The sequence below is a fragment of the Bufo bufo genome, chromosome 1, assembly GCF_905171765.1.
Source record: "Bufo bufo chromosome 1, aBufBuf1.1, whole genome shotgun sequence".
Taxonomy (NCBI): Eukaryota; Metazoa; Chordata; class Amphibia; order Anura; family Bufonidae; genus Bufo; species Bufo bufo.
The window spans coordinates 352,974,812-352,992,301 of record NC_053389.1 but is presented as its reverse complement, the minus strand read 5'-3'; the positions used below and the strand labels follow the sequence as shown (position 1 = coordinate 352,992,301).

The 17,490-nt window shown below is 43.7% G+C and overlaps 1 protein-coding gene across 1 annotated transcript in view; it reads right to left on the bottom strand.

Moving 5' to 3' along the window:
- The window catches only part of KCNIP1 (potassium voltage-gated channel interacting protein 1), a 656,186-nt gene that overhangs the window by 281,508 nt on the left and 357,188 nt on the right, over positions 1 to 17,490 (bottom strand). The gene's annotated exons all lie outside the window — the stretch shown is intronic.

Genomic DNA, 17,490 nt, shown 5'->3' with positions numbered 1-17,490 from the left:
AGGTCTGAAGTTAATTTGTCAGGCTTACATAATAGAAAACACCAAAAAATGGCCCCATTTTAGAAATTACACCCCTAAAAGTATTCAAAACTGATTTTTGCAAACTTTGTTAACCCTTTAGGTGTTCCACAAGAATTAATGGAAAATGGAGATGAAATTTCAGAATTTCACTATTTTGGCAGATTTTTCATTTTAATCAATTTCTTCCAGTAACAAAACAAGGGTTAACAGCCAAATAAAACTCTATATTTATTAACCTGATTCTGTAGTTTACAGAAACACCCCATATGTGGTCGTAAACTGCTGTAGGGGCACACAGCAGGGCGCAGAAGGAAAGGAGCGCCATGTGGTTTTTGGAGGGCAGATTTCACTGGGATCATTTTAGGTTGCCATGTCACATTTGAAGATCCCCTGATGCACCCCTAGAGTAGATACTCTAAAAAAGTTTATTTTAGGGTACATATGATTTTTGCTTGATCTATATTACACTTTTTGTGAGGCAAGGTAACAAAAAATAGCTGTTTTGGCACTGTTTTTATTTTGTTATTTACAATGTTCATCTGACAGGTTAGATCATGTGCTATTTTTATAGAGCAGGTCATTACAGACGCGACAATACCAAATATGACAACTTTTTTGTTGTTGTTTGTTTTAGTCTTACATAATAAAGCATTTTTGAAAAAAACTATATTTTAGTGTCTCCATATTCTGAAAGCCATAGTTTTTTTTTCTTTTTTTGGGCAACTGTCTTATGTTGGGGCTCATTTTTTTCAGGATGAGATGATGGTTTGATTTGTACTATTTTAGGGTGCATATGACTTTTTGATTGCTTGGTATTACACTTTTTGTGATATAAGGTGACAAAAAAATTGCTTTTTTAACAGGTTTTTTTTTTTCCGGTGTCCAAATGAGGGGTTAGTTTTTGTGATATTTTTATACAGCAGGTTGTTACAGGCGCGGCAATACCTAATATGTATTTTTATTTATTTAAGTTTTGCACAGTAAAAGAATTTTGGAAACAAAAACAAAAATCATGTTTTAGTGTCTCCATAGTCTGAGAGCCATATATATATTTTTTTTTTGGGCGATTGTCTTAGGTAGGGTATAATTTTTGCATGATGAGATGACGGTTTGATTGGCACTATTTTGTGGTGCATATGACTTTTTGATCGCTTGCTATTACATTTTTTTGTGATGTAAGGTGACAAAAAATGGCTTTTTGGACACAGTTTTTACTTTATTTATTTTTTACGGTGTTCACCTAAGGGGTTAGGTCATGTGGTATTTTTATAGAGCAGGTTGTTACGGATGCGGCGATACCTAATATGTCTACTTTTTAATTTTTTTTACATTTAACACAATAAAAGCATTTTGAAACCCAAAAAAATTTGTGATGTAAGGTGACAAAAAATGGCTTTTTAAACAGTTTTAAATTTTATTATTTTTACGGTGTCCACATGAGGGGTTAGTTCATGTAATATTTTTTTAAAGCAGGTTGTTATGGATGTGGCAATACCTAATATGTATACTTTTTTATTTTTTTCTACATTTATCACAATAAAAGCATTTTTGAAACAAAAAAAATCATGTTTTAGTGTCTCCATAGTCTGATAGCCATAGTTTATTTTTGGTGATTGTCTTAGGTAGGGTATAATTTTTGTGGGATGAGATGACGGTTTGATTGCCACTATTTTGGGGTGCATATGATTTTTTGATCGCTTGCTATTTAATGTTTTTTTTACACCGTTTTTACTTTATTCTTTTTTGCGGTGTTCACCTGAGGGGTTAGGTCATGTTGTATTTTTATAGAGCAGGTTGTTACGGATGCAGTGATACCTAATATGTAATTTTTTTCATTTTTTTCTACATTTAACACAATAAAAGCATTTTTGAAGCAAAAAAAATCATGTTTTAGTGTCTTCATAGTCTGAGAGCCATAGTTTATTTTTATTTTTTGGGCGATTGTCTTAGGTAGGGGCTAATTGTTTGCGGGATGAGGTGACGGTTAGATTGGTACTATTTTGGGGGGCATACGCCTTTTTGATTGCTTGGTGTTGCACTTTTTGTGATGTAAGATGACAAAAAATAGTTTTTTTAGCACAGTTTTTATTTTATTTTTAGGTCATGTGGTATTTTTAAGGAGCCAGTTGTTACGGAAGCGGTGATACCAAATATGTCTGTTTTTCTATTTTTTTATTTTTTTTTCTAGTGATTTTGTTTTCCTTTCCTATGTAAAAAAAAAATTTTGAAATAATTTTACATAAGAAAGGAAAACAAAATCAATACATCATGTGAAATTTAGGCCTTTAATGGATCTTTTTCAAATGAACATGATTATAAAGACAGTAAAATGAATATGGAGAACTGTTCACAAAAAAATATTAGAAATCGCATCAAAAACGCACAGGCGTATTTTGTGTTATGGTTTTATTTTACTTTGGGTATATCTTTGCATTATGTTTTTATTTCATGTTATTTTTATGTTGCACACTATCATCCGATAATATATGATAATGTGAAATGCCCTTTTGGGAGGTCCACCATCTAGTTGAGTATAGATTTAATTCCAGTCCAGGTATTGGAAAAGATATCAATTATGGCAAATACCGCCCTCCTAATTAATGAACAACCTTATAAAAACTCAACCAAGCGAACACTTATCTATTACCACTGAGGAAGGAGCATGTTAGCTTCGAAACGCGTTTGTAAGTAGAAGTGCGGTTTTCTGGGGCCCTTTACAATTGCCACTCCTATCTCTATGCTTCTATCTTAGTTTTCTACATCCTAGAAGTACATCGGAATCCTCCCTTTGTAGTTCAAACAGAGAGGACCACTCGACCAATAGAAGACAGAGGCAGACTGAGGATACTGTCCCCAACCATGTGTGACGCCGGGAGAGCAGAGTTTTGAGTAGCTCAGCAGCCTAAATACAGTGAGCCCGCATCAACATAAGCAGGGCACGGATCGGAAAAGACCCCATATCGGCATATAGAATTTGGAGTGGTAGAGTACAATTACAGCATTTTTCCCTAGCAGGTTAACATTTTGTAATGTAATTGATATGGAACTTGTTTCTGTGGTTCACGGCATGGAAGAATTTTATGACAATGGCAGCACATCAGGCCAAATATCCAAAACAATATAAGAATTTTAAAAAATTGTAGCACTCTCCCAAAAAATTTGTGAAAAGAAAAACACTTTATTCACCCCTGTGGTCGCAGTTAGGGATGAGCGAACTTGTGTTTCAAGTTCGGCGTACAAGGTTCGGGTTATCTAATAATTTCGTTATGGATTCCGCTACCACAGACCATAACTTATGGACCGTGGTAGCGGAATCCATAACGGAATTCTTAGATAGTCTGAACCTTGTGCACCGAACTTTAACCCCTTAGCGACGAGCCATACGCCTTTTTACTGCGGTCACTAAGGGGCCTTAGGCTGGGCCGCCGCTTTTTTACGGTGTCCCGGTCTAAGGGATGCACGGGTCTCCCATGCAGTGGGGAGCATGGGCTTGGCTCACAGGAGTGCCGATCCAGGCTGTTTAACACTTTACATGCCGTGGGCAATGGCGCCCGGCGCATGTAAAGTGCTGACAGAGGGAACGGACTCCCTCTGTCTCCCATTGGCACCCCACAAATGCGATAGAGAGGTGCCGATGTGTGTGAAGGCTGGCTGGGGTCTCTCTGGCGCAGCCTGCTGGTCAATGTCAGAATAGCACTGACATTAAAATGCAATGTACTATAGGGATAATGCATTGCATTTTTAAATCAATCAGAATGGTGTCTGTTATAATCCCCTTGTGGGACTATTAAGTGGGAAAAAAAACACACAAAAAAACATTTATTCAATAAAAAAATCCCATTAAAAAAATTAAGCTTTTTTCCATTGAAATAAAAAAAAATTGCAAAAAAAATATCTCCCCCATATGTTTGGTATTTCCGTGTCCATAACGACTCGGACTACATAAATATCAGGTAAATTATCCCCTACGGTGAACGACGTAAAATAAAAAAACTAAAAAAAAACTGAATTGCTCATTTATTCTTAGTTGCCACCGAAAAAACTGAAATAACAATCGATCAAAAAGCGCCATTTACTCTAAAATAATACCAATGAAAAATAAAATTTGTCCCACAAAAATCAAGCCCTCACACAACTGTATAGAAATAAAAAAAAAAAAGTTATGGGTCTTGGGAAGCAGTAATGCAAAAGCATTTTTTTCTTTAAAAAAAAGGTTTTTTTTATTGCAAATAAGTAGTAAAACAGAAAAAACCTATGTGTTTGGTATCACTGACCCAGAGAATAAATATATTATGTTATTAATACCGAAAAATGAATGCCGTAAAATTTATAACGTAAAAACGCTGTGGCAGTATTGCTGTTTTTCCCATCTCCCTCAAAGAAAGAGTTAAAATTACCCCAAAATGACGCCATTGAAAACTACAACTTGTCCTGCAAAAAACAAGCCCTCATAAAGCTATATAGATGGTAAAATAAAAAAGTTATAGCGCTTGGATCTCAACGATGAAAAAAGGAAGAAAAACGCTTTGTCAGTAAGGCCCAAATTAGGCCTCATGCACACGACCGTATTTTTTTGCGGTCCGCAAAACGGGGTTCCGTTTTTCCGTGATCCGTGACCGTTTTTTCGTCTGTGGGTCTTCCTTGATTTTTGGAGGATCCACGGACATGAAAAAAAAGTCGTTTTGGTGTCCGCCTGGCCGTGCGGAGCCAAACGGATCCGTCCTGAATTACAATGCAAGTCAATGGGGACGGATCCGTTTGACGTTGACACAATATGGTGCAATTTCAAACGGATCCGTCCCCCATTGACTTTCAATGTAAAGTCAGGAGTTAATATACCATCGGATCAGAGTTTTCTCCAATCCGATGGTATATTTTAACTTGAAGCGTCCCATCACCATGGGAACGCCTCTATGTTAGAATATACCGTCGGATTTGAGTTGCATCGTGAAACTCAAATCCGACAGTATATTCTAACACAGAGGCGTTCCCATGGTGATGGGGACGCTTCAGGTTAGAATATACTAAAAGAACTGTGTACATGACTGTCCCCTGCTGCCTGGCAGGTGCTGCCAGGCAGCAGGGGGCAGCCCCCCCCCCCGTAGTTAACTCATTGGTGGCCAGTGTGGCCGGCCCCCCCCTCCCTCCCCTGTAGTTAACTCGTTGGTGGCCAGTGGGCCTTCTCCCCTCCCTCCCCCTCCTAATTAAAATCTCCCCCCTATCATTGGTGGCAGCGGAGTGTACCGATCGGAGTCCCAGTTTAATCGCTGGGGCTCCGATCAGTAACCATGGCAACCAGGACGCTACTGCAGTCCCGGTTGCCATGGTTACTTAGCAATTTGTAGAACCATTATACTTACCTGTGAGCTGCGATGTCTGCGTCCGGTCGGGAGCTCCTCCTACTGGAAAGTGACAGGTCCGGCCGGGAGCTCCTCCTACTGGTAAGTGACATCGCAGCTCACAGGTAAGTATAATGGTTCTACAAATTGCTAAGTAACCATGGCAACCGGGACTGCAGTAGCGTCCTGGTTGCCATGGTTACCGATCGGAGCCCCAGCGATTAAACTGGGACTCCGATCGGTACACTCCGCTGCCACCAATGATAGGGGGGAGATTTTAATTAGGAGGGGGAGGGAAGGGAGAAGGCCCACTGGCCACCAACGAGTTAACTACAGGGGAGGGAGGGGGGGGCCACTGGCCACCAACGAGTTAACTACAGGGGAGGGAGGGGGGCCGGCTGCACTGGCCACCAATGAGTTAACTACAGGGGAGGGGGGGGCCCACTGGCCACCAACGAGTTAACTACAGGGGAGGGAGGGGGGCTGGCCGCACTGGCCACCAATGAGTTAACTACAGGGGAGGGGGGGGCCCACTGGCCACCAATGAGTTAACTACAGGTGAGAGAGGGGGGGGGCCGGCCACACTGGCCACCAATGAGTTAACTACAGGGGAGGGAGGGAGGGGGGGCGGCCACACTGGCCACCAATGTGTTAACTACAGGGGGGGGCTGCCCCCTGCTGCCTGGCAGCACCTGCCAGGCAGCAGGGGGCAGTCATGTACACAGTTCTTTTAGTATATTCTAACCTGAAGCGTCCCCATCACCATGGGAACACCTCTGTGTTAGAATATACTGTCGGTTCTGAGTTTTCACGAAGTGAAAACTCAGCTCTGAAAAAGCTTTTATGCAGACGGATCTTCGGATCCGTCTGTATAAAAGTAACTTACGGCCACGGATCACGGACACGGATGCCAATCTTGTGTGCATCCGTGTTCTTTCACAGATCCATTGACTTGAATGGGTCCGTGAACCGTTGTCCGTCAAAAAAATAGGACAGGTCATATTTTTTTGACGGACAGGATACACGGATCACGGTCTCGGCTGCAAAACGGTGCATTTTCCGATTTTTCCACGGACCCATTGAAAGTCAACGGGTCCGCGAAAAAAAACGGAAAACGGCACAACGGCCACGGATGCACACAACGGTCGTGTGCATGAGGCCTTAGTGTCCGTCAAAGCACAGTTTTTGTTCTGGGTTGAAAAACAATTCCCAAATTTGCAATTCTCAAAATTAGTGGTTTCTGCTGTATCAGGCCTACTTTAAATCTATCCCTAAAAGGGTATATTAGATTCAAGGTGCTGATAGGGTAATTCTCAAAAACTTAACACACACGCTACAGTGCAGATCCAAGTCTAATTCTGTGATTAAACGTATACCTGTCACCCAGCACCTAAAAAATAGGCCTCACATTTATATTCATCCAAATCTGTACTGTTTTAGCTGGTCAAGTTATTTTTAGTGTCCGTCAAAGCACAGTTTTTGTTCTGGGTTGAAAAACAATTCCCAAATTTGCAATTCTCAAAATTAGTGGTTTCTGCTGTATCAGGCCTACTTTAAATCTATCCCTAAAAGGGTATATTAGATTCAAGGTGCTGATAGGGTAATTCTCAAAAACTTAACACACACGCTACAGTGCAGATCCAAGTCTAATTCTGTGATTAAACGTATACCTGTCACCCAGCACCTAAAAAATAGGCCTCACATTTATATTCATCCAAATCTGTACTGTTTTAGCTGGTCAAGTTATTTTTAGTGTCCGTCAAAGCACAGTTTTTGTTCTGGGTTGAAAAACAATTCCCAAATTTGCAATTCTCAAAATTAGTGGTTTCTGCTGTATCAGGCCTACTTTAAATCTATACCTAAAAGGGTATATTAGATTTAAGGTGCTGACAGGGTAATTCTCAAGAACTTCACACACACGCTACAGTGCAGATCCAAGTCTAATTCTGTGATTAAACGTATACCTGTCACCCAGCACCTAAAAAATAGGCCTCACATTTATATTCATCCAAATCTGTACTGTTTTAGCTGGTCAAGTTATTTTTAGTGTCCGTCAAAGCACAGTTTTTGTTCTGGGTTGAAAAACAATTCCCAAATTTGCAATTCTCAAAATTAGTGGTTTCTGCTGTATCAAGCCTACTTTAAATCTATCCCTAAAAGGGTATATTAGATTCAAGGTGCTGATAGGGTAATTCTCAAAAACTTAACACACACGCTACAGTGCAGATCCAAGTCTAATTCTGTGATTAAACGTATACCTGTCACCCAGCGCCTAAAAAATAGGCCTCACATTTATATTCATCCAAATCTGTACTGTTTTAGCTGGTCAAGTTATTTTTAGTGTCCGTCAAAGCACAGTTTTTGTTCTGGGTTGAAAAACAATTCCCAAATTTGCAATTCTCAAAATTAGTGGTTTCTGCTGTATCAGGCCTACTTTAAATCTATCCCTAAAAGGGTATATTAGATTCAAGGTTCTGATAGGGTAATTCTCAAGAACTTCACACACACGCTACAGTGCAGATCCAAGTCTAATTCTGTGATTAAACGTATACCTGTCACCCAGCGCCTAAAAAATAGGCCTCACATTTATATTCATCCAAATCTGTACTGTTTTAGCTGGTCAAGTTATTTTTTGTGTCCGTTAAAGGACAGTTTTTGTTCTGGGTTGAAAAACAATTCCCAAATTTGCAATTCTCAAAATTAGTGGTTTCTGCTGTATCAGGCCTACTTTAAATCTATCCCTAAAAGGGTATATTAGATTCAAGGTGCTGATAGGGTAATTCTCAAGAACTTCACACACACGCTACAGTGCAGATCCAAGTCTAATTCTGTGATTAAACGTATACCTGTCACCCAGCGCCTAAAAAATAGGCCTCACATTTATATTCATCCAAATCTGTACTGTTTTAGCTGGTCAAGTTATTTTTAGTGTCCGTTAAAGCACAGTTTTTGTTCTGGGTTGAAAAACAATTCCCAAATTTGCAATTCTCAAAATTTGTGGTTTCTGCTGTATCAGGCCTACTTTAAATCTATCCCTAAAAGGGTAGATTAGATTCAAGGTGCTGATAGGGTAATTCTCAAGAACTTCACACACACGCTACAGTGCAGATCCAAGTCTAATTCTGTCCATAAAAAAGTATACCTGTCACCCAGCGCCTAAATAATAGGCCTCAAATTTATATTCAGCTAAATCTGTCATTACTGGTGTGCCTGTATTAGTGTAATACGGTACCTAAATAGATAGCCAGATAGTGTTAGGTGTCTGTAAAAAAAGGCCTGAATTTTAATTCAATACATTGGCCCGAATAATATTTTTCTTATTGTGGTGAACGGTAACAATGAGGAAAACATCTAGTAAGGGACGCGGACATGGTCGTGGTGGTGTTAGTGGACCCTCTGGTCCTGGGAGAGGACGTGGCCGTTCTGCCACAGCCACACGTCCTAGTGTACCAACTACCTCAGGTCCCAGTAGCCGCCAGAATTTACAGCCATATTTGGTGGGGCCCAATGCCATTCTAAGGATGGTAAGGCCTGAGCAGGTACAGGCATTAGTCAATTGGGTGGCCGACAGTGCATCCAGCACGTTCACATTATCTCCCACCCAGTCTTCTGCAGAAAGCGCACAGATGGCGCATGAAAACCAAGCCCATCAGTCTGTCACATCACCCCCATGCATATCAGGGAAACTGTCTGAGCCTCAAGTTATGCTGTTTGAAGACTCTGCTGGCAGGGTTTCCCAAGGGCATCCACCTAGCCCTTCCCCAGGGGTGGAAGAGATAGAATGCACTAACGCACAACCACTTATGTTTCCTGATGATGAGGACATGGGAATACCACCTCAGCACGTCTCTGATGATGACGAAACACAGGTGCCAACTGCTGCGTCTTTCTGCAGTGTGCAGACTCAACAGGACCAGATGGCATACACCCCCGTATCCTAAGAGAATTAAGTAATGTCATAGCCAGACCCTTATTTCTGATATTTACTGACTCTATACTGACAGGGGGTGTTCCACAGGATTGGCGAATAGAAAATGTGGTGCCAATATTCAAAAAGGTTGCAAAAACAGACCCTGGAGACTATAGGCCTGTAAGTTTAACATCTGTTGTGGGTAAACTATTTTAAGGTTTTCTACGAGATGTTATCTTGGAGGATCTCAATGAAAACAAGCAAATAACATCATATCAGAATGGTTTAATGAGGGATCAGTCATGTCAAACTAATTTAATCAGTTTCTATGAGGAGGTAAGTTCTAGACTTGACAGTGGTGAATCAATGGATGTCGTATATCTGGACTTCTCCAAAGCATTTGACACTGTACCACATAAAAGGTTAGTATATAAAATGAGAATGCTCAGACTGGGAGAAAACATCTGTATGTGGGTAAGTAACTAGCTCAATGATAGAAAACAGAGGGTAGTTATTAATGGTACACACTCAGATGGGGTCACTCACTAGCGGAGTACCTCAGGGGTCAGTATTGGGTCCTATTCTCTTCAATATTTTTATTAATGATCTTGTAGAAGGCTTGCACAGTAAAATATAAATTTTTGCAGATGACACTAAACTGTGTAAAGTAATTAACACTGAAGGGGACAATATACAGCTACAGATGGATCTGTATAGATTAGAGGCTTGGGCAGATGAGGTTTAACACTGACAAATGTAAGGTTATGCACATGGTAAGGAATAATGCAAATCGCCCATACATACTAAATGGTAAAACACTCGGTAACACTGACATGGAAAAGGACCTAGGAATTTTAATAAACAGCAAACTGAGCAGTAAAAACTGGCCAACTACCGGCATGAGAGCACGCGTTTGAGAGCAGCTCCGCTTACCCTCAACAATCCTGCACCATCCTGACAAACTGCCGACTCCAGGCACAGAATGGACAGTGTGTAGACGCAGGAGGAGACCCCGCACACCGAATATGGGGCCTAACAAAGCACAGACAGCCGCTGAGAGGCTGAAAGAGTTCGCCAGACCTGAGGCCCAAAATGGCGCCGCGACCACAACTCCAACGCGCGTGGCAGTCACCCGCGGGCAGGCCGCCCAGCAGGCAGAGGCTAAAGACAACAACGAGCTTGAGTTTACTCTCAAAGCTGCTTACGATCAGCTGCTGGTGGTGATATCATCATGCCAGTCCTCGCTCACCGGGAAGCTGGAGGTGAGGGTGGATGTCAGCCTGCTCCGCCATGATATGCAGCAACTGAGGGATCGGGTCAAGACCACTGAGGACCGAGTGTCTGCCCTGGAAGACCTAACCAGACCGATGGAAGGGAGAGTGCAAGATCTGGAGCGCTCCGTTGGTCAGTGGCAACAGAAGTGCAACGACCTGGAAAATAGATTGCGTCGCAATAATGTGAGGATCCTGGGCCTACCTGAGAAAGCTGAGGGCAGAGATCCGGCGGCATTCTTGGAGGCCTGGTTCAAGGAGCAGTTTCCTGAGGCGCCCTACTCTCCTGCGTATGCGGTGGAGAGAGCCCACCGTGTTCCAGCCAGATACCCCCCACCCGGAGCTCCCCCAAGACCTCTCCTGGCGCGCCTTTTGAATTGGAGAGACCGCGATCTTGTTCTTAGTCAGGCTAGAAGCAAGCAGGATATCAGGCACGACAATGCACGGGTCTCCCTTTTCCCGGCTTTCTCAGCTGATCTCCAGAAGAGGAGAGCCACATTTGTTGCGGTTAAACGCCGCCTCCGGGAACTAAATCTACAGTACTCTATGGCCTACCCGGCCCGCCTCAGAGTCATAGATGGCGAGAAAACCGTTTTCTTTAGTGACCCCAGGGAGGCTGAGGACTGGGCCTCGAGGAGATCTGCGTGTCCTCCACCGCGCTGACCTATTCATCGCCTGCACACAGCAAGTATTAACCATCCCCTCATGTCTGTTTCGGATGGGACTTGTCTGAAGACCCCCTGACTTTGATGATGTTTGCTATGTGATATAGTGTGTCCCGGCCAAGTTTTAGGAATGTCGTCCAATCTAGTTGGCCTCCTGGGACTGCACACTTAATCCTCAGGGGCTTATCTGAGTATAATCGCGGATGTTATATCAATTTGTCCCAATGTCATGTATCAATACTAGTTTTTCATGCCTTAGCTGTAATGAGGGGGAGAGCAATATCTGTATGGTTACAACACCTATCTACACCATGCAGGTCCCCGAGTTAAGGACCGCCAGGTTTGTCGGTTCTGGACCCGACGCGTTCAGGTTATCAATGTTACTGTTATGTGTTATGTTACTGCATACTCAAGCTTACATGTCTCAAGTATGGCCAACTTTCTTCATGATAATAGCAGGGGAGCAACTTTCCCATGTAGTCCTTATGACTGAACTTCAGACACACGTGCTACATGGGTGGATATATGTCCTTGATTCAATACTAGTGTTACCATGGCTCCCTTGAGAGTGATGTCATGGAATGTGAGAGGGCTGGGTGATCCAAAAAAGAGGATAGCGGTGTTCTCCCAGATTCGGTCCTTTAATCCACATATTCTGGGCCTTCAAGAGACTCATCTCACCCCGGAAACGGGAAACAGGTTAAAAAAGCCCTGGGCCCAACACTTGTTTAATGCCTACGGCAGCTCCCACTCCAGGGGAGTCGCCCTGCTGTTTCATAGAAGCCTCAGGTGCGAGATTCATCATTCAGCTGTGGACCCAGGGGGACAGTACATTTTCATATATGCTCATATTGACTGTGTTCCCTATGTGATTGTTAATTTGTATAACTCACCTCCTGCATCTCTCTCCCTGCTGCAAGCAGTCGTGGGCTTCATGGCCAACTATCCCACTGCCCGTTTCTTATGTATGGGAGATTTCAACCAAGTGATGAGGGTTGATCTAGACAGGTTTAGCTGCAGGGCCGACAGAGGTGGGTGTGCTCTTGCTAGAATTTCCCAAGAGATGGGATGGATAGATATGTGGAGAGCCAGGAATCCACACACCAGGGAGTACTCCTGTTTCACCCCCGCCAGAGGAGCCCTGTCTAGAATAGACTACTTATTCGCTAACTCCATAGTGTATACTGACCTGGTGGATATCCGCCTTGGACCGCAAGGGCCCTCTGACCATGCCCCAGTCCTGGCGGAATTGGCCATGTCTGATTATGTCAGTATGGGCAGTAAAATGCTCATACATCCTTTTTGGCTCACCCTGTTCGGTTTAAATGACAGAATCCCTGATCAGCTGAGCATGTTTTTCGAGGCTCAGGGCGACTCTACCGATGCCCTGCTGTTGTGGGAGACATTGAAGGCATACCTCAGAGGCTGTCTTAAGTCCTCCATATCGTATGTTAAGAGAGATTCGCAGCGTAAAGAGGATGACTTACATGCTAGCTGCAGGGAGGCTGAGAAGGCGTTCACTGAGTCTCCTACTGAGGAGCACAGAGTGGAGTGGATGTCTAGAGGGAGGCAGTACATGTTATATTTGGAAGAAAAGAGCAAGAGGAAACTCTTTTTCCTTAAGCAACAGGCGTTTGAAACAGGTAATCAGACAGGGAAGTTACTTGCCCATATCGCACGTACCAACACTATGGCTCCACCAGTACTCCGCATACGAGAGGTTAATGGGCGAATAGTGGAGTCGGTGCAAGCCATACTGAAATGCTTTCATAACTTTTATAAAGATCTATACAAGTCGGCGGTTACCTACTCCGGGCAGGAATTAGAGAGGTACCTCAGTGAAGTGTCCTATCCTCGGCTGGGCGATCTAGACAGGGGCATTATGGAGGAGGATATTACTTTAGAGGAAGTGGAACGGGCTATTAAGGATTTACCGGTAGGGAAGGCTCCTGGCCCGGATGGCATGTCGGTGGAGGTATACTCTAGATATGGAGAGAGCTTGGGTCCACAACTGTTGAAGGTGTACAGAGCGGCGCACTCCCGCGGCTCCTTGCCAGATTCTATGTACGATGCTTCTTATGTGGTCATTTTGAAACCCGGCAAGGATCCGTTGGACTGCGGATCTTATCGTCCAATTTCTCTTTTGAACTTGGACTATAAAATCCTAACTAGGATTCTAGCCAACAGATTGAACAAGGTGATCACGTCTGTGATACATTCTGATCAATCTGGCTTTATGCCTGGGAGATCCACCTCAGACAACATTAGGAGGGCTCAAGTGATTGCACAGGTGGGAGTTGCCGAGAAAGAAAGGTGGGCACTAGCCTCTCTGGATACAGCTAAAGCTTTTGACTCCCTAGAATGGCCCTTCTTAGTAGCTGTGCTGAGGAGCTTTGGCTTTGGTCCCAATTTCATTAGATGGATAGACATTCTGTACAGGAATCCCACAGCGTGTATTCAGCTTAATGGTTCATACTCTGACAGGCTTTCTTTACATAGAGGTACAAGGCAAGGATGCCTGCTCTTGCCTCTGTTGTTCGCAATAGCAATAGAGCACTTGGCCATCTGATTTAGACGGGATCGAATCTACAAAGGGGTGTGTGAGGGAGGCAGAGAGGATAGAATAGGGTTGTATGCAGATGACTTGATCCTATTTATGTCCGATCCGGAAATGTCTCTTCCGAGAGCGATTGAAATCATAGAGTGCTTTGGGCAATACTCTGGATTACACATAAATTGAGACAAGTCAGCCATTATGCCCCTATGGATACATGATTGGCCGGAGTGCCATTATAATCTGCCTGTAGTTGATAGATTTAAGTATTTAGGAGTGATAATCACCAAAGAACCCCAACTCTCCTACGTATTGAATATTGAACCCTTAGAATCCATGTATCAAGATAAATTAAAAACGTGGGAATCCCTCCCATTGTCAGTAATGGGAAGACTGAATCTGGTGAAGATGGTGCTGCTGCCCAAAGGTCTGTACCTTTTATCCCACGCGTGTACTCCGGTCCCCCGAGGTTTCTTTAAGCGCATTCACGCTTTGATAACTGCCTTTGTCTGGGGCAAATCCAGAAGAAAGCTCTCACTCCCGGTTCTTCAAAGATCAAAGCTGCAGGGTGGTGCTTCCCTTCCGGATTTTTTCCTTTACTTTATAGTAGGGCTGTCGAATATAATCGATGCATCGATGCATCGCGATTCGACCCCCGGCGATTCTGCATCGATGCGGTTGCTTTAAATAATCGATGCATGTTGATGACGTCAGCGTCGCGTCCGCCGTGCAGCCGAGTCGGAAAAAAGTTTTTTTCCCGCCTCCCGCCTCCCGCTGACGTGTCAGAGGGGGTGGCCACAACATTGAGTGAGCCAGGTCTGACTGAGTGAGGAGGAGCCGGAGGCGTGGTTTCCGCGCATCTCCGGCTCCCAGTCAGACACTCAGAAGCAGGCGGCAGTGCGGACGTGCGGTGGCTGGCGGCGAGGTAAGTTCTGTCACCTATGAGTATGTAATATCTACCTCCAAAGCGCCTGCCACCTACACAGCATATACACCCACCTACCGCCTGCCACCTACACAGCTCATATTGCCGCTTCTCATACCTTTGCCGCCCGCGCCATGTTTCTTCTTTATTTTTTTCGGTTGTGTCTCTTCTTATTCTTCCCCTCCGTCTACTACAGTGGACGGAACTTTAGGTTCCGGGTCTATGAAAGGCGGTCAAACAGCGGCCCCTAGTGGCCAGTCTGGGAATGTCTACATTTATCTCACACTATTGGAGATTGCTCCCAGCAGGAGGTGATCCACACTGACAACTCTCAGCTAAGGGCAGGGATCTGAAACTGCTGGGGTGTCAGATTTACTGACAGTTACTGATCCTGCACCATCAGAGCCCCTTCACACGTGTATCAGTCCCTACTGAGAGGATGGTTATTGTGGATACAATGTAGCATACACAGGATCTATCAACCTGAAACCTCCAGGACTAACATACTGATGGTCTCTCAGGTTCTTTCACACTTGCGTTTTTCTTTTCCGGCATAGAGTTCCGTCCTAGGAGCTCAATACCGGAAAAGAACTGACCAGTTTTATCCTAATGCATTCTGAATGGAGAGCAATCCGTTCAGGAGGCATCAGTTCAGTCCCTCTTACGTTTTTTGACCGGAGAGAATACCGCAGCATGCTACAGTTTTCTCTCCTGCCAAAAATCCTGAACACTTGCCGGATCCAGCTTTAAACTTATATTGAAATGTATTAGTGCCAGATCCGGCATTAAAATTGCTGCATTGACGGATCCGTTCTTCCGATCTGCGCAGACCTTTAAATCTGTGAAAAAAATAAACACCGGATCCGTTTTTCCAGATGACACCGGAGAGACAGATCCGGTATTTCAATGCATTTGTCAGACGGATCCGCCTGACAAATGCATCCGTTTGCGTCCAGATTGCCGGAATCCTCTGACGCAAGTGTGAAAGTAGCATTAAGCACAGCCTCGAGCACCAATGTAAACTCTCTACCGCCGCCTACCATGTGCCATTTATGCTGGTGCCTTTGGGCCCCTCGGGGACCGGAGTCAGATGTAACTGCTACAGAAAGCTATGTCCCGTGTCCCCATTGTCTTGGTTTCTTTACAAGGTTCATAGAGGTCACCACCGGGGGGCCCATAAATTTTTTTTGCTATGGGGCCCAGTCATTTCTAGCTACGCCCCTGCGCCTGCGCAGGTGCCACGTGCCAGCCAGACTCTGCCACCTTGTTGTGACAGGTAGGTGACCATCACACAGATACACCACTCACAGAGACTGCAGCTGGTCACTGCCTGTTATTAACTTATTACCGTACCTAAAAAAAAAAATTGTGTCACCTCAGTCACCACCTGTCCGTTTTTCCTCACTCCTCAGGCTCAGTCCAGCCCACCACAGGCAGGAGGAGAATCGCTCCACCCGACCACCACCAGCAGCCAGCAGTGTTACTTTTTCTGTTGATCTCGTGGCAGGCTTTAGGCTTAGTCACTCAAATTCAAGACTTGTGTCATCCCTACTCACAAATTCACATAGATGCCTGGCATGCATTGCATTTGCTAGTAAATAAAAATGGCAGAAGTAGAACAAAAGGAACGAGAGATAAAAAATGCACCTAGCTTTTTAAAAGCAAACATCTGGGAACATTTTGGCTTTTATGAAAAAAGTAGGAAGCACGAATTGGACAAGTCATACGCTGTGTGTAAAATCTGTCACACAAAAATTAAATATCTAGGGAATACTACTAATCTGAGAAACCACGTCAGCCGTTTTCACCCAGAAATGCTAAAACCTACCACCACCACCACCACCAAGGAAATGAACCCAGATCAGCCAAGAATTGATGCAATGTTACAGTCAACTTTGCCGCCCAACTCTGAAAAGGTAAAGAGAATAACAAAAGCTGCTTTCATAGCGAAGGACCTGCGCCCTTACTCTGTTGTGGAAAACAGTGGGTTTCGCTACCTTTTGAAGACGATAGAGCCGCTGTGTTATAGGTTCACTGACTGTGTTATAGGTTCACTGACTCACTGTGATGTTTTACAGTCAGGAACTGAAGTGCTCCTTTTTTTGTAGGTACTGTTTAATATTATATAATATATAATATATATTATATGGTAAAACTATTGTAAAACTTATAAACTAACTGCACCAGCCAGGCCAGCACAACAGTTTAATGTTACAGAGACACTGACAGTACTGTTTTAAATAAATACTGTTGTCTGCTGCACTGTTTTGTTCATTCAGACTTTGCTATATGATATGCAGGGAACTTGGTATGATTTGTTTAAATAGCAGATACAAATAAATATTTTTGTGCAATTTCTGACTGATTAAATTAATTTTTTGATGTAAAATTGAAAAACAAGGGGACTTGGGTAATAATCTTGATGCATCGTGATGCATCGCCGAATCGAATCGAATCGTGGACTTGATAATCGTAATCGCATCGAATCGTGAGACGAGTGAAGATGCGCAGCCCTACTTTATAGCAAGTCAGCTGAGATTTTTGAGGTGCTGGGTTACTGAGGCTCCACGGCCTAACGCAGAATCCTATCTGCATGACTATCTGCAGGTATCTACGCTGTGGCCTGTCCTGGAAGGCTCTCGCCATCTACAAAGGGGCATCCTTCCAATTCACAAGCTAGCCCATCAGATATGGCAGGCGTCCAAACTGAATACCTACAAGGACTTACCTAGTGAAGTCCCCATATGGGACAATTGTATGTTTCCTCACCTGACACGGTTGGAAGGGGTGTCTGAGTGGAAAAGG